This window comes from Mus caroli, chromosome 14, assembly GCF_900094665.2.
Source record: "Mus caroli chromosome 14, CAROLI_EIJ_v1.1, whole genome shotgun sequence".
Classification (NCBI taxonomy): Eukaryota; Metazoa; Chordata; class Mammalia; order Rodentia; family Muridae; genus Mus; species Mus caroli.
Genome location: NC_034583.1, coordinates 83,508,421 through 83,527,332, shown reverse-complemented (window position 1 = coordinate 83,527,332; position 18,912 = coordinate 83,508,421).

Below are 18,912 nucleotides of genomic sequence, written 5' to 3'. Positions count from 1 at the left end.
TGATATAATGGCTACCCTTATCACTACCAATTCTTGTGTATATCCATACATAATTCTAAGTTGAGCTAGACACTTGATGATGGCTCACTAGCATGTAAATGATTATAATAGTCCTGTGACTATGTGCTTATAGGTGAAGACACATTTGATGCTATTATTGGTAGGGATTGGCCTTACAGAGTACACTTACTAAACTTGCATGAATAGATCAATTTATGTAAGTGCCCAATCAGACAATCTATTTGTCAAAGCTGTCAGGATGGGCCTCATATGTTTGGACAACATGCAAAATATAAAAATGTTTTATAAGGAGAAGCCAATGATATTACCTATTTTAAACCTTTGCCAGCTGTCTTTTGACCAGACTTACTATTACCCAATGGGAATTTCCAAGTGTTCCAGGGAGGACATATCCCGTACTTTTAGTAAGGATATTTCCTTTTTGATTTGCTCTGGGACTTAATAGGCTATGGATTGTCATGTAGACAATGGCTAGTTGTTCTAATTCTAATAGAATTATTATATTCTAATAAAATTTCCATGGAATTCCATTGTACATTTCCTTCCACACCTGTTATTCCCACAATGACTACTCTACACCTGCTAGACCTCCTTTTCTTGTTTAACTGAGGCATCCACAAGTGAAGTCTGAATATAATCCAATCATCAGGACATATCATCACAAGCCCAGTCTTCGGAGTCTTGGGAGCTCATTGCTCTGAAATCTTCCCATTGGTACTCTTCCATCCTTTTTGTCCAGCCATGTTTTATCTGTGTTCATTTGTATTCCTACAGCTACAAGTTCTTATCTGATGCTTCTACTCATGACTGTTATGTCCTGATCTGAGGGTCGCCAAAGACTACCAGGAGTCGAACTTGGTATGTAAAAGTAAAGAATGTTTATTCAAACTTGAACTCAGATACTCAGGCCTGGCTGATGCAGTGGAGTAGGGAGAAGTCCCAGAGCACCTAAGGTTCAGCCTTTTATATTACAGTTGCAACAGGGTGAGGGGTTTATCAACTCCACACTTACATGACTGACTAACAATGATTTCACTTGGCTTAAGCAATCTATCTATATCTATCTATAGCCTCTGGAAGGTAAGGTATTTTTCTGCTAATGGCCCCTGCCCAGGGTGGTTCTTTTCTGGAACAGTTTGCAACAAAGCCTATTGCATAAAATGGAGGCCTGATTATAAGATAGATTCTGTCCTGTCAAGTTGGAGCCCCTCAATGATATCACATTTCCTAGTACCTGCAGGGATGGGTGCTGACTCTTTCAGCATCTTGTCTGGCTTAGATGTTGATTCAGTTACTGGATGATAGTCCGAGATTTTCTTAAATAACATTGGTCCAAAGACAATATACATTGTATTGTCAATGGACTCGCTATAAATAACCACTACTTCTCTGTAGAGTTTAACTCTTTGCCATACCAGAAATACTTTTTTTCAGACAACCCTACAATTCACTCTTTATAAGGTGAGATGTTCCTATAGTTACTAGGAAGAAATCAATTGTGGAGTCTACCAGTTGCAATGCTTTACGTATGTCTGACGGTTACTGTTCTAGTGCTGAGATAGTTTCTTGCCCTTTCCCTGAATGAATAAAAACTTTATATTATAACTGTGCCAAGGACGATGAGCCTTGGCTTAGAGAGGTGTTCTGAGGAAGAGGGGTCTGGGAGCAGTGAAAACAAAGCATTCAAGGACAGGCTTTGGGCCTGAGTTCTGCTGGAGACAGCTTTCCAGCTGCTTTCTCTCTGTTCTGCTTTGTGTCTCTCTGATGTGCTCTTGCTAGAGATCTCCAGACAGCTTACTATGGTTTTCATTAGACAGTTCTTCAAGCAGTTTTCTCTGGCTATTCTAAAAAAAAAAAAAAATTCTCTGGAGATCATAACCCAGTCTTTTATTTACATATCAATCCACTCATTTAAACTAGGTTTCCTTTGGATTATCCTATAAATCAGCATCCTATGAATGAAACCCCTTAATTATTAAGAAACAGCAAGCTCATATTTTCTTTTAACATTAAAAAGGATTGCAGAGAACAGCCTGCCTCTGTTAAGCACAGACCATAAGCTGTCTGGGTGGGACCCTGTCCTGAAATTATCATTTCTACCACACTGGACCTAGCCTTGCTCTGTTCCAGACTGACCCTGAATTCAGGAATTTGTCTGAATTTGTAAGCTTAAACAAACAAACAAACAAACAACACCAGGGCTACAGAAAAGATACTGAAGCCTAATTGCAGTACTAGTCTGCTCTCAGTGTAGGCTTTTTATAGGAAAACCCAGGTTCAAAAGTTTAAAGGGCAAAGAAAGGAGCAGTTGTCTTAATAGCAAAGTGTCATCAGCTAACCTTGAGATGATTGGTCCCGAGTAAGGTGATTTGGGTGGAGGGGTGGTGAACAGGGGAAAGTTAGAACATGAGATAACAGAGCATGAGTACTATAACCATAACTCTATGGCTTATTAGTAGCACTCTTTAGTGTAAACACCACACACACAAACCACAGTCAGCTCATACATAGATATAGGAAGGGCTGCCCAATGGTCAGCTCTGACTCAAGGTCCTACATAAATCTTTGTGAAATTTCTTAAGGTGAGCAAACCTCATACATAACATTCAGAACATAGAGAACAAAACAGGATATGTGGTCAACATTTCCTTAGGCCAAGTCAAATCTCTATGTCAGTAACTGGAAGACAAGTTAGAGAAACAATATGAAATAGCTGACTGGCATGTAACAAATTGGCTACAGCTATTCTGGAGGGTAAGGGGTGATGTAAGACCACAACAGTGATAGGCATCATGAGAGCAGAAGAGCTGACCCTGTTCTTTACCAACTGCAGCAATCAGAAGAGCAGGCTCTACACTTCACTTGGGTAGCACAATAGAGCTGAGCCTGATGTGGGGACAGTTGGCAGGGAGAGTCAGCCTCGATGATATGAGCATGGAAGAGATGGACCTGCAACTTCTCTCCCTTGAGGCATTATGGGCAAAGAAGAGATGTCCACTCTATCTTTGCCCTTGCTACCCTATAGCACATAAGAGAGCTGGCCCCTGGGGTCCTGAGAGCAGGAGGGCTGTCTTTGCCCCTCACCTGATGCAGCACTTTAAGGAAGAGTCCCAGCAACTTCCCTGGACAGCATATTCAAGATGGCCCTCAGTGTGGTGGTTGCAGGTGAGTATGCCCTGAGAGTGTGACGAGCACAGGAGAGTCTTCCCTTCTTCCTGGCTGCTGGAGTGTTGCATTCATGAGTGAGAGATGTCCCTCTTCTCCTCCCTCATCTTTTATCATCTATGGCAGGCAGGAGAACTAGCTCTGGAGTCATGAAAGTAGTACAACTGGCCATGTCCCTCATTAGCTGCAACACTAGGGAGGATTAGCCCTACACCTCTCCTGGGCAACAAGGTAGAGCTGGCCCTACTTGTGGGAGCTGGTGAGCTGGCCACAAGGGTATGAGAGTGGGAGAGCACACTATCTCTGATTCCTCTCAGGCTCAGATCCAAGGTTTTGAATTGGTCCACTCCAGCATCTACCCCATGGATGAACTATAGTATTTGATGAAGGAACTGCTCTTCCAGATCCAAAATTGTAGGAATTCCATAACAAAGGTCAACAATAGGATATCCAAAAGAAGCCCCAGTGAGGTCCCCATGTTGACAGAGTTTCATAGCAGAAATGAGAGAACTCATACCAGAGCAAAAAGTCAACACAATGAATATATGTAGGTGAAGAAGTATGGAAAAGGGGTATACTGTGGAAACAATGGGACTCACAACAGCTTCTACAATAAGAATTTTTTCTCTGCTGGAATGGGGGGAGCTTTCAATGGTGAAGAGTGGGTTTCAAGGGATGGAGAGATGAATGGGGTTGGGTTATATGCTGTGAAATTCACAAAGAAGCAATTAAAAAGTAAATAAAACAAAACAAACAAGAAACCATTTTCCTGAACCTTTCTGTCCTAGTCCCACCTGGCAATATTTTCTTCCAAGTTATACAGAAAATGAGTAATGTGGTGGTGTAATCATGAATGAAAATTCACCAATATCCCATGGGCTACCAAAATACCTAAAGTTCTTTTATGTTTTGGGCTGTAGGATTTTGTATGAATTTTCTTAATAAAACTGTGAGGTATTAGCTTATTAAGGTAACAAGTTTTACTGAGCCATAGTACACTGATGAATTTTATACCTGGGTCTTGTACCTTGCATGTATTCATTTTTTATACTCATTCCCTTAAGTGTATCTGTATGTGTTTTAGATGCTTTGCTAATTTTGCAAAACACTCAGAATTTAGCATTGTGTCATCCATGTAATGAAACATTTTTATAGTGGGTAGGCAACATAATAAATCAAAGTTCTGGACCACCATCACAGGATAAACTGTAGGCCTCTGAAGGTAAACTTAGGTAATATACTTAAGGTCTATTGTTGAGCATTACACGTGAGTACAAATTGGTGTTTGAGTTTTGCAGCCCAGGTGCAATGTTGTATTGCTGGCTGTGAAGAGATACCATGACCAAAGTAGTGCTTATAAAAGGAAACACTTAACTGGTAGCTTGCTTCCAGTTTCAGAGTTATAGGACAGTGTCACCCTGATAGTAGTTGGTGTACACATGGCTCTAGAACAGAAACTGAGAAGAGAGAGAGAGAGAGAGAGAGAGAGAGAGAGAGAGAGAGAGAGAGAATATGAATCTGGGGGCCAGGTGTATGCTTTTGAAATTGGCTAACCCCAAGGATATATTTCATCCAACAAGGCCACATCTATTCCAACAAAGTCACATCCTAAAATAGTGCTATTCCTAGATGACCAAATACCACCTATATAAGGCCGTTGACACCATTCTTATTCAAAGCAACATACTAGGGAATATGTAAAAATGAAATAACAAGATCTAATACAGCATAGAAAGATCCTATTGCTAGGATCAATTTTTAGTCATTATAATCAGCTAAAATGAAGGGTTGGACCATTCAGAGACTGCCCCATTCTGGGGTCCATCCCATAATCAGCCACCAAACACAGACACTATTGCATACGGCAGCAAAATTTTGCTGAAAGGACACTGATATAGCTGTCTTCTGTGAGGCTTTGCCAGTGCCTGGCGAATACAGAAGTGGATGCTCATAGTCATCTATAGGGTAGAACACAGGGCCCCTAATGGAGGAGCTAGAGAAAGTACCCAAGAGCTGAAGGGGTCTGCAACCCTATAGGTGGAGCGACAATATGAACTAACCAGTACCCCCAGAACTCGTGTCTCTAGCTGCATATGTAGCACAAGATTGCCTAGTTGGCCACCATTGAGAAGCGAGGCCCCTTGGTCTAGCAAACTTTATATGCCCCAGTACAGGGGAAAGCCAGGGCCAAGAAGTGGGAGTGGGTGGGTAGGGGAGCAGGGTGGGGGGAGGATATAGGGGACTTTTGGGATAACATTTGAAATGTAAATGGAGAAAATATCTAATAAAAATATGTCAAAACAAAAGAATCACATTGGGTACAGCATCATATATGAATGAATTACCATATTTAGCTCCCTGTAATCTGATGATACTTTCCAGGTGGCTTTCAGGGGTCCCTCTAGAGATGATACTGTTTTTCTGAGAGAGCTCTGTGGTGGGTAAATAATCATCACCTTTCCTAGTTTCTTGGTGGTTTGGTAATTTCCTCACATCTTCAGGAAGCCAATATTGTTAGAGTTTACCTCCTTACTCAGAAAAGGCAAGATTATGGGTTCCCACTTTATCCAATTACATAAGAATATCTTTACAATTCCAATCCTTAAGCACCATTTTCTAATGTGACATGCACAATGGACTTCAATAATACATCTATACCCATAATGTTCTCTTATAGAAGAGTAATCCATAACCTATTCTCCTAGCTAGGCTAGTGACCCATGTCTATGAGAGGTTTAGACCTTTTAAGTTATACTGTTTTATCATCATTTTCATCCACTGTTGTCCATTGTCAATGATGCTTTTGGGATTTGCCATGAATTGAGGCATACTCCAGTCTAGAAATTACCAAATATCAAGTTGCTTTCTACATTGGCAGGGGATAAAAAAGTCGGTAACTTGACATGGGGCCTATCGTGATCCTATTTGGCCCTCATTCTCAGACAACCATTCCATCAAAAAATTACCTGGGGTAGATTCCATCACAATGATCTCCTCTCTTTATAGAAAGTTGTTCACAAAGGATTAATTTCACCTTCCTGAACTCCACTTCTTTTATTCCCCCAATCAATTTCTGTCCAGGCTTTAATGTTTTACAAAGTTTCACAGAGTAGCGTTTGGGTTTTTATCTGTTTTCACTCGAGACCATCTGGCTTAGTATAAATATTGTCTTGTTTGTTTCTAGGTAAGGCAGGTGGGATCCACGGTGACGATTTACTTGAAAAAGCAGAAACATTTAAGACAAATACATCACCAAAAGTCCACTTCAACATGGGTGACATCTGGACCACACTGTACAACTTGTTAGCATCTCAACAGGTTCAAGTTGATTTTCCAGCTAGCTCAATTGGTCCAATCATCTGGCTATCTGGGGCTGGTCCTCTTCTAGGTAAATCAGCGGATCTCTGCATCTGTCAGACAGCAGCTTGGCTTCTCTGAGTGTTCTTCAACAGTTCTTACTGAATATATATGCTTGGAGAGAGATGATCTTAGTGAATCCTGTCACCTTCAGGGACGTCTGGAAGCTATTGAGCTGTTTATTCCACGAACTTAACCAGCTTCCCTATAAAATAGAATGTGCAGTAAAACAGGTTTCAACCACCACCCCCCTCCCCTGAATATACTGTGCTTTACCGAGATTTCCTCAGAGATGGAATTTTTAATCTAGGAGGGAATTGCTATACAACTCAGAGACAAAATTCCAAATAGCACACTATTTAAAATATTTGAAGAATAAATATTATCTATTTTATGTCTATCATCTGTCTATCATGCACATAAATACATGATTCCCATGTTTATTGGGATGCTTAACATTAAGAATAATCTGGCTCCAGAATGTAAGTCAAGTCAAATTTAATTAATGCAATGTATAGATTCCGGAAAAAATGAATGGGTTACTCTGTCTTGAAGTTTTGTTTTTAAATAATTTCAGCATCTGGTGTTCACTTTTACCTTTCTACCAAAGAAAAGCACTTGAATGCATTTCCTAGATGTGAACAATCATCACTTTTTAGCTGGATGAAAATATTTAAATGATCCTAGTTTAAAAAATAAACCGACTTTAATATATGAATTATAGTTAATAGTTATAGATGATCTAAACTGTCATAAAATATAGTTTTCTTAATTTTGTTGTTCTATGGAGATAAGAGTTTGGTAAATTATGTATAAAATGGGCATGGCATACCCAATATCACTAGATAGTTTGAATTTAGCTATGTGAGATTTCAGATCACAAAACAATTCATTTTACTTTCTCTTCCACTTACTCTATTCTATGGATTCCCCATCTATAACTGACTGGCTTATGAACACTGAGTCTCTATGCACAACATACTTTACAGTCAAATGAAAGATATGTATTTTGCAACTCAATATTCTTAAAATAAATGGGTGCCACATGACAAATACATTTTAGAATTTCTTTTCCTTAAATTGTTTCTATTTCCTAAAAATAATAACATTCTTCTTTTCCATGAAGTAAAATAGAACTAAGACTGTCAAAATGCTTAGAATTTACAGCTCAAGTTATTGTATAATAATTGTAACTATATTCTTTCATGATCTTGTTTTATTTCTTTTAATATTGCTTTGATTTTTTCCATTTTAATAATCCTTTACTTCAATACTCAACATTTTCAGAAACATATAGATATTCATAGGGAAATAAAAAGGAAATAACTAATTCTGTTTTCAAATTACAGTACATACCTTGAAGCATTTTCATTCTAAATGTGCAAAATCAGTTTAGATTTAAAACAAGTAGAAGAAAAACACTGAGCTTGATAATGACATTTCAAAATATGAAGGATGACTGTGATGAAAGGATCTATTATTTTAAATTCTACTGATATTAACAAAATATATTCTGGCATTAAAATGTGCTGTCAAATGAATTTTATTTGAACTGCAAAACTCTTGTGAGAGAAGTAATAACAAAATCTCAGTTAGTTCCTCCTTCCCCATAGATTTCAGAAACCTCAAAACACCACAAAAGTGTATTTTATGATCTGATCATTTTGCACATAAAGAAGCAACATATTAATTTCTTGATCACTGAATTGCATTGAAATTCTTATCTAGCTGCTTGTCTGCTTACAAACTGTTACAACATTCCTTATGTTATGGTGACTCATTTTCTTCACCTATAAAATTAGGATAATGGAACACCTACTGCAGTGTTATGAAATGGATGACATGATTCAGATACAAAATAAGACCACATAATACACAATTATCATCCAATATTTTAACCACTCATCTTAGCAAATATGGTTCTTAATTGCCAATGTGTGCCAAGGATACCAAATGGAAATACAGTTTATTGTATGTACTCTACAATTTTGCTGAAGGCAAAAGCTCCAATTTGGCAGGTATGTTGCCATGCTATGTTGGCTTTGAGGCAATGCAGAGTGTTGTAAAGAATTATAAACAAATTGCACATGAATTATATGAAGTAACAAAATAATGACATCTTGAAGATCCCTAGTTAAACCTCTCAAAGATACTTGTAGATATGTAGATATGTTTTCAGATTAATATTTGTTATTAGATATTGAGCACGTTATATGTCTTTATGTTTAGGGATACAAACACATATGCATATGCACATCCTTACATATATATATATATATATATACATACATATATATACATGCACACACATATACATATATGAATGCAATGGCTAGTGAAGCCATGTATATCACAGGAACCTGAAAGGAGTATTGATAAACAGAGACACAAAACTCTCAGTTTTGTTCAGGAATAAACAAAATTTTATTTCTCCTGTGTTGTTTATATACGGCTTAGCAATTTACTAGAGTGGTATTATAAGCAGAGTTTGGTCAAACACTATCATTGACCACCCCAAAACCATCTGAATAACTCATTCCACAATTCCATGCAAGCAGTAAATTTTAATCCCTAGTCTGATTTGTTTCTTCTGTACTTTCATGTTTTGCCCTCATTTTGTTACAGAATACATTCTTCCTAGCGTCTTTTTCCTGTTTGGACTTTTCCACAGTCACTGGACATCAAACATGTTGACTTACATTACTTGTTATGTACAGTTAGTTACCCAAGGAAACTAGATTTTAGAACATAACATTATTAGTATTATTAATATATCATCAGTATTATTATTATTACATTGTGATTTTAATCAGAATCCAAATATTACATTTAAATAAAACTCAAAAAAACATCATATTTGTAGTTTAGGCTGTCATGGATTAACTCAAAAATTACCTCCCAAATTTTGAGGTTTTGTCATAAATTTTATTTTTCACAATTTAAGATTGTAATGCATTTTATGTAATGTCTTAGTTAGTGTTTTATTGCTATGAACAGAAACCATGACCAAGGCAAGTATTAGAAAGGACAGCATTTAATTGGAGCTGGCTTACAGATTCAGAGGTTCAGTCCATTATTATCAAGGCAGGAACATGGCAGCATACAGGCAGGCATGGTACCAGAGGATCTGAGAGTTCTACATCTTCATCTGAAGACTGCTAGCAGAATACTGGCTTCCAGGCAGCTACAATTAGTCCATGTCCACAGTGACACACCTACTCCAACAGGGACACACCTTCTAATAGTGTTACTCCCTGGGCCAAGTATATACAAACCATCACATGTAACAATAGTGATCTTGAAATAAACCTCAATTAATTTCTAACATCTTATTTTGTCTTCATATTGTACCATTGCTTCACGAAACTCATGCTAGAAGACCTAAATAAAGCAGAAAGAGACACAACCAAGAGTCTGAAACCTCAAGTTTAAACTTTATTTCAAACCTTTAATAATGACTCCTGAGACAAATGACCATTATCCATTAGAGTCTCTCTGTCCTAGTGTGTACGTTAGAGATTATGTCCCTTGTCTAAAATGGCCTGCAGTGTGTTTTAAAGTTGCAGATTCCTCGACTGAATTATTTTAGAATTATTAACAAAAGAAGCATGGAGTCTATTATCTTAGTGGCCTTGGGAAAACTTATAAATTACCTCAATGAAGCACTCTTCATTTAATAAAATAGGAAATTTAATCCTTATTTATAGGAGAAAGGCTGAATGGGTGTTGAACAAAATAATCTGTGAAAACTGCTAAACTAGCTCTTGATACAAAATAGGTTTTCAATGAATGCTACTTATTCTTTTTGTTAAGTTATTAATGCTACCAATGCACTGTTTGTTGAAGGTAAAATTTCATACTAGGTTTTACTGCCCCCCTCAAACAAAAAGGTTCAATGAGGCAGTGAGCCATATTGAGATGGGGGAGTGGACATGGAGTATTACTCTTAACCTCAAAGGTACTTGTGTTGATACCAGCTGACAAAGGGAAAAATCAGTTTCCTACATTGGAAGTCCATTGGGAATACACTGGGTCTATCAACCACACTTCAGGTCTGGCTTCTGTCCAGGACTATTTCCCAACACAAATGAAACCCCATGGTAGTATTATGAATTTTTATTGTTTTGTTCTAATTCAGAATTTTTCTTACTGTTTTTTAGATTGTGTTTTTTATTCTGTTTTGAAGATATTTAGGTCATTTTAATTTTAAAAGAGAGGAGAGATAGAAAGGGAAAGAGAGAGAAAGAGAGCGAGAGAGAACAAAAAGTCAGTTTGGTGGGGACTGGGAAGAATTGGGGAAAGAAAGAAAATAGGATTGAAGTATATTGTATATCAATTTTGAATGAGAATATTGAAATAGAAAACAAAAGTGGAATAGAAATTTTAGGGGTTTTATTTTATCTTATTTTTATTTTTCTGGGTTTTGTGTTTTCAGAAGAAAAATGCAGAAGTGTTTTGTATGAAACAGTGTTACTATTAACACTTACTGATCAAAATCCAAACAGGGATTTAGTTCTCGTGATATCACTGGGAAATTCTGATTAAACTGAAGTTCTCAAATCATCAAAGAGTGACCCCCTTTCGGTTTGCCTCTACATTCAGAGAAGTGCTAGCTCTGTGGACTCTTTTCTCCAGTTTGAACTTATTGGGCTCTTGACTTTCTTTTCCTTGTTTCTCATGTGCTCATCTCCTATCTTCCTATTTTAGGGAACTGTAATTGAGACCAACTCCAACTTGTCAATCTCCTATCTAATACTTAATCTATGACATCAAATTTTATTCCTATGATAATACTTCTGAAATAAACAGACTCTTTCTGTCATGAAGGACACTCACATTTATAATTTCAATCATTAGATGGTTGGTCTACCATCTGACTATTCTTTAAATCAACATCGTAAGAGTGTTGTTACATTATTCTCTTTCTTTTGACCACATTATATGCTTTTCAAAAATTTCTTCAATTTATACTTTTTCTATCCATTGTTAGCATCTTTACATTACATCTAATCATATGTCGTGATCTAGTTTCCTTGATTTTCACTTCCCAATTCATTCTCTACACAGCAGTCAGAATTGTTCATTTACAACAGTGACCACATCACATGGCAAACGAGATTCAGACTTCATACCAGGTCTACATATTCCTTAGCTTGCTTGGAAAGCCTTTATTTGCATGACTTACTCTAAATTGCACTATTTTTTTTTTTTTTTTTTTTTTTTTTTACTCTTGAAGCCTTTTTATGTAACATTGATTGTGTCCTTATGCTCTAAAATGTCTTTGGGGTGTGATAAAACTCAGATATGTGCTGAAGACAAATGATAACATGAGCCTGTGGTTTTATACATTCTTTTATAGATGGGTAGATAAATACTGTGTGAGATGTTCAACACAAGGCTGTAATGAATCCCAGCCATAACAATTGAACTGGCAGTTTCGCTGAGGCATGCAACTGTTCATTAGGAATTAGGGCCTCTGAGTTGATTAAGAAGAAATTTCAAGTAAATCTCTAAGTGTTTATTATTAGGTTCAAAAGGGAGGTGGGAAAATGGAAAAGGAGTGTGGTGGACAGAAAAATAATAGCTCACAAATACATTTGCCCTTAATTCTGCAAATTTGTGAAAGTGTTGTACATGTGATTAAACTAAGAACATTGGGATGAACAAATTAGGTTGAATTCTCCCAGTGGGCCCAATCTAATTACATAGGTCTTCACCAAAATGGAGACATTGTTCTCAGCTGCACTCAGTCAGACAGAGAGGTGACCAGAAAAGGACAAGCAGAAAAAGGATCTCTGGCTTTGAAGATATAGGACATTCACTTGAAATAATACATATGCACCTTTTCTAGAGGCTGGAACAGCAAAGGGAGTTATCGTTTCCCAGCAATCTCCAAAACTTAGCCCAGGCATGATGACACTATGATTTTTAGGCCAGGGAAATATACATCAGACTGTTGAAAAGTAGTAAAATAGTAAATTTAAGAAACTGGTTACAGAATGATATAAATCTATAACAATGAAAAAAAGTAGAATTAGAATGTTCTTGTACCATAACTCCTAAGAAAATCATCCTAATACACTTAACATCTTTGAGTATAAACATTTTATCTTTTGACCCTGGGCTATAGTTGTGCATATAGTTGGATCAACATATCTGACATTTAGACTTCTTTGTTCCTTCACCAAGGGCCCATTGTCCCTGATAAAAAAACACTGCTAATAACATCTCAGTATCTTGGAGTAATTCGTAAGAGTGGAGCTGTGTTGAAGCAGAGGACTCAATATCATCTTTTCTATTTTTTCCATAAATGATATTAATTAACACTCTGAGAACATAGGAATTTGATCTTCTATTGACCCTGTCTTCTCTAATTGCAGGCAATAATTCAAATATACCAAGGCATTGATTCTTCACACCAAAACCTTCAATCCCTTTTAAAGTTGAGTTGGCATTATACCAAGCACTAGGAATCCAACTCCATAGCCATAAATAGTAAGGGATCTGCCTATGTTAGAGACCTCATTGTTGACTTCTATGACATTAATATAAGGATAACCAAAGGCATTCCTGATATGAATGACATGAGAAAATATAAACAAGACGTAGGCAACTAAATGACTCTCATGTATTCTTCTCTTGGATATTTTTCAGAGTCTCTCCATGTTGATACTCTTTAGGAAGCATTACTAATCCCCATATTACTTCAGATGCTGTGAATCAAATGCTTGTATGATTTGCTGATAATAAATATTGATAACATTCCCTAGAAATTCATTTTAATTTAGATGTTTTATCCATATTTCACAAATCTAATAATTTAAGAAAATACTTAAAGTGGATTTTCAGAGGCCATTTCATTATCAGTTGATGTAAATGGTGTCTAGACATGAGCCACAGCCTTTAGTTAGTTGGTAGTCTTTTTAGGTCTATCCTGTTAATACAAAACATTAAAAGAGCCCAACAGTATATAAAACCTGTACCATTTCAAACTTTTCTTTTTACTGATAAATAAAGATTACATAAATTTATAGTATATGGTTTTTTTGAATTATCAATTATCATCACAGAATGATGCTTTTTCTTGATAGTCTCCTATATTGTTGGTATCATTATTTCCCCTCACTCACTGAAAAAAAAGTAATTCTTACTTTTAAAAGTAAGATATTAGATAAGAAGAATTTAAACAGTTAATAACAATTTCTAGATTATGTTGAGGTAGGAGGTTATTAAGAAAAAAAATATGGGGTAAACACTAAACATCAGAGTTATAAATGATTTTACCAAATTGCTTAAGGGAAGCAAGAAATTCCCAGAATGCAACAGGGATGACATTAGCCAAAATGTCCAACAAAGCAGATATAGAACCTGTAGAGATCATATCCAGTGGATAGGCATGGCCCCCAATTGAGGGATGGACCACCCATTCATTTCAAAACTTTTAACCCAGAATGGTTCCTGTCTGAAGGAAATGCAGGGACAAAGAGTGGAACAAACACTGATGAAAAGGTCATCCACAGACTGCCCAACCTAAGGATCCATCCCATCTGTAGACCCCAAACCCTGACACTATTGTTGATGCCAAGAAGTGCTTGCTAACAGGAGTATGGTATAGCTGTCTCCTGAGAGGCTGTGCCAGAGTCTGACCAAATACAGATGTGGATGCTTGCTGCCAACCATCGGACTGAGTCCAGGGACCCTAATGGAAAAGTTAGGGCAAGGACTGAAGGAGCTGAAGGGGTTTGCAACCACACAGGAAGAACAATATCAACTAACCAGATACCCTAGAGTTCCCAGGTACTAAACCACCAATCATAGAAGAGAAAGTACTTGATCCTGCCCCCAAGACTCTGAGGTACAACATGTAGAACAGAATTAGCTATTGGAACAATATCTATATTTGAAAAATTGTAGTTGTCTCTTGGGTCAGAGATAATATACCAAACATTATTTCAACTGTACCATCTTTTTATTATGCTTATTAAGTAATTATTATTTGTCTAACCAGGTCCCAAAATTAGAATATAGGAGTGAGTTAATCTGAGGGGTGTGAATCTGAGGAGAAAGTCAAAACTGTGAGGAGTGAGAGTGACAGAAAGTGAGAGGACCCTACAAGGTATTACACTATACCTGCATAAGTGATAGAAATTGGACCCAGAAATGTGACAGCCTTAGTATGTATGGTTCTAGCCCAAATAGCACTGGTATGAATAGTTTACATTCTAAAGGAATAGCTTTCATGACACGGAATAAAATAGTACATGATGATTTATGCATGTGTTGGGTCTGCTTCCTTATATCCTGTTGAAAGCTGGAGTTTCAAGTTGATAACAATATTTTCGGTGCTGACATCTTTTCATTCACATTAACCCACCAGTACCATCTTGCTTTCTTGCAAGACAAAATAGTGAAAGGATTAAAGGAAGGAAGAAGAAAAACAAGAAACCTCATTCTTATGTAATGTAACACTCAAAAAGGCAATGAGAGGAACAAACATCAGGAGTGGAAAAATGGAAGAGGACAACATCTGAAATGTAAATAAATAAAATAACCTAAATAAATAAATAAATAAATATATATATATATAAATAAATGATGGAACACATTTTAAAAATACAGAGAAAGATAGCTCAATGAGTAGGGTGCTTTTTAAGCAAGCATGTAGACCAAGATTCAGATCAGCAACACGTATGTATAAATCCAGATACAGAAGTAGCACTTTAACCCCTGTGATGAGAGTGGAGAAATAGGTGGATCATGGGGCTCACTTGCTAGCAAGTCTAGGTGAAAAGATGAGGTCAACTGAGAGACCCTATCTCTACAGTAATAATAACAGCAACAATAAAAAAATTAAAAAAAAAAACCACCAGTGGTTGACTTCTCACCCACATATTCACAAACCGACACACACACACACACACACACACAGACACACACAAACACACACACACACACATGTAATTTGTAAAAATTTTTACTTGTTAATTTTATTTTTTTACATTCCAAATGTTGTTCCCTCCCCGGTTTCTTCCCTATCTCTTCCCCCTCCTCCACCCTTTATGAGAGTGCTCCCCACCTTCCTACCCACTCCCACCTCATATCCCTCTAGCACCCACACCCCACATATTGCAGCATCAAACCTTCACAGGACCAAGTTCCTCTCCTCCAGTTGATGCCAGATAAGGCCATCTTCTGCTACATATGCAACTGGAGCCATGGGTCCCTCCATTTGTACTTTTTGGTTGGTGCTTTAGTCCCAGAAAGCTCTGGGCCATCTTGTTTAGTTGATATTGTTCTTCCTGTGGGGTTGCAAACCCCTTCAGTTCCTTCAGACCTTGCCCTAACTTTTCCATTGGGAGATGGTAGACAACTACACCCTAATAGTGTCTGGACTCATCAGGATAGCTGCATGTGTGAACTCACAATGGTTGTGATATCATGTACAAAGCCTATGAAAGTTCATGTCAAACCACCTTCCAACATGAAGATGGGAAGTTGTTCTTAAAGTCTAACTCCTTGATGAGGAATTTATTAGCAATCATGAGCTGCATCACAGATATAAAACTTTCTCTAAAAATGTAGCCTTGGGTAAGTCGGTCTCCATTTGAATATACCTCTAAGAATATTTAGGCTAAACAAATTGATGACACATCTTTTTTTCTAAAAGTACAAAAATTGCGTAGGTAACTTGTATTGATCTGGGAAGATTTAGGGGGAATAGGAGATTGAATGTCAAAGTATGTAAAAGACTCTCAGAGACCTTAAAAATGATCAAATAGTGGAATATGTGTATGTCCTTCCTTCTTGAACTTGAGTACTTTGACAGTATGTATAAAGCTTTATTATTCTATATTATATTAATAAAACATTTGTGCTCATCTCAGCTTTGAGACAAAAATCAATATGCTATTGTTTGGGTCACCTAGAGAGAGTCCTGAGAACACTTGGGTAAGAAAGTATTCTTCTTGAGGAGTCTTTCAACAATTCCTGCCAAAGAACACAAGTAAGGCCATTGTGAGTACTTTGGGAAAGATTAATAGCCAGCTGAATTCACTAAAACCCATTAGATGCCATTTAGCATAGAAATGCCATCCATTTAAGACTTTGCTGAAAGTTATCCTTCAAACTATAATTATCATGATTCTTGTATTTTTCTAACAAATTTTGTTCAGTGCCATAGATTTCAAGGAAATTCTTGTCCTCTTCATTGGTTTACACTAAGTTTGTTTCCCTGTCAACAGAAATTGCAGGGAGAATAAACCAACTATGTTCCATGTGAGTCCTCAACCTTTTCAATTTAAAGAGGCAACCAGTGTGCTTCTGGAAATGGAATGGTAGATCTATAGGATCTCTCTGTAAGTGCTTTGGCCCTAAGATGAGTATCCTGAAGTGAAAGTCGTTAGCATTTCAAAGGGAATACAAAAAAGTCACTGACTGAAACTAAAGAGACTTCATAAATAGGTATTTCTTTCAGGATTATGCTTTGAGAACATGAGATTTCTGTCAAGTTTAGTGTATGCTAAACAATGTAATCAAGACATTTTTCCCTCTCAGACCCTCCTTTCTTTAATGAAGGACTTTGCTGCTTTAACTATGAAAATGAACAAACAAATTCTACTCAGATGGTGGCTGCATCAATTCGAATAGATTGATGCCTTATTTATAAATGATATGATAACTCAATTTCTGCCAATCAGTAATACTGAACAACACAATATTCAATATACAAGAAATTAAAGAATTGAGAAACTGGCCTTCCTTATCTATACTAAAATTTCCCTAGAGAGAATATCTGAGCTGGTGAAGAAAAAAAAAAGAAATATAAGTAACAAATTTTGTGTACATGGATCAGTGATGCTGTTTAGGGAGGCTGGCAAAGCAAATTTATCTGATATTGGACAAGTTTGGATTATCTCCTCCAATCAGGAGCAGAACACCTTCTTTGTATAGCTAATCTCAAGTGTACACTATAAACTGAGGCTGATTTACCCAAGAAAATCTTAAGGAGAGTAGAGAATTGGTACTGATGCTCCCCTGGGCACTCTCAAAGAAGAGAAAAATGTGGACACTGCCAAGCCTTATACCACTTTCAGACTAGAGACAAAAGTGGGCGCTATGGTGCTTTAAATAAAAACAGTTCTCATAGGCTCAAGAGGAGTTCCAATATTAGGAGGTATGGTCTTGTTGGAGTAGGTGTGGAGTTGTTGGAAGGAGTATGTTCCTGGAGGTTGCAGATGCTAAAGCCTGGACAGTGTGTCTCATTCTCTTCCTTCTGTGTGTGACTCCAGACATAGAATTCCCAGTTACCTCTCCAGCAACATGTCTGACTGCATAACACCATGCTTCTTGCCATAATGATAATGGACTAAATCCCTGAAATAGTGAGCCTGCCACAGTTAACAATTTTCTTTAGAAGAGTTGCTGTGGTCATGATAGAGATAAAAATTCTAACCAAGACAGGCACTGATAAGCTCTCTCAGACTAGAGACTAACATGGCCACTGACAGTCTTCCGGCACTCTAGACAGTTTGTCTGATTGTAGTGATTGCCTGAGTGAATGGCTCTTTCCTCATTATCTCCAATTACTTCACAATTCTCCAATATCTCCAAATTATTTCAAATTAGAAGTTTCTTTTAGAACTTGTATTTCTGGCAAAAGTGTGTCTCAGTTTTAATCCAATTAATACAACACAATCCAGAACTGTGCTTCATCCAGAGTTTTGCAATTCTAAAGTTAACTATTACTGTTTTCTCTTTATCTCAGTCTACATGGCATGCCACAAATGAAAACCAGAAAAGAGATATGCCTCACTTACCTTTTCATGCAGAAGTGCTGATTTATCATTCAGCATTCAGCAGAATATCATAGCCCAAATCAAATTCTCTCATCCTCACTAACATCTAATGTAGATTATGCTCCCCTTATCTGTCACAAAGTTTCCTCTTATAGGAGGGCTCCTCAGTATAATGCATGATGTTCAGATAGGTTTCATGAGGAAAGAAAAGTTTCAAACTTGAGAATGTTATTTAATCTTGAGTCGTCTCTATTCAAAATATTCTTACATGTATTTGGTGACTTAGGAAGGTTTGAATATGAAACACCCCATGAGCTCATGTTTTGGAGTTCTTGTTTCCTCGTTTTTGACTCTGTTGTGCAGAACTGTGGGACTTGTGGGATATAAAACCTATGCAGATGTCACAGGTTATGTTTAGGTAGGAGAGGGGTGCTTTAAAGAGAATATTACATTTATTTATTTATGGATTAGGTTCTCTCTCTCTCTCTCTCTCTCTCTCTCTCTCTCTCTCTCTCTATCTCTCTCTGTATCTCTCTGTCTCTGTCTCTCTCTGTCTCTCCCTTTGTCTCTTTCT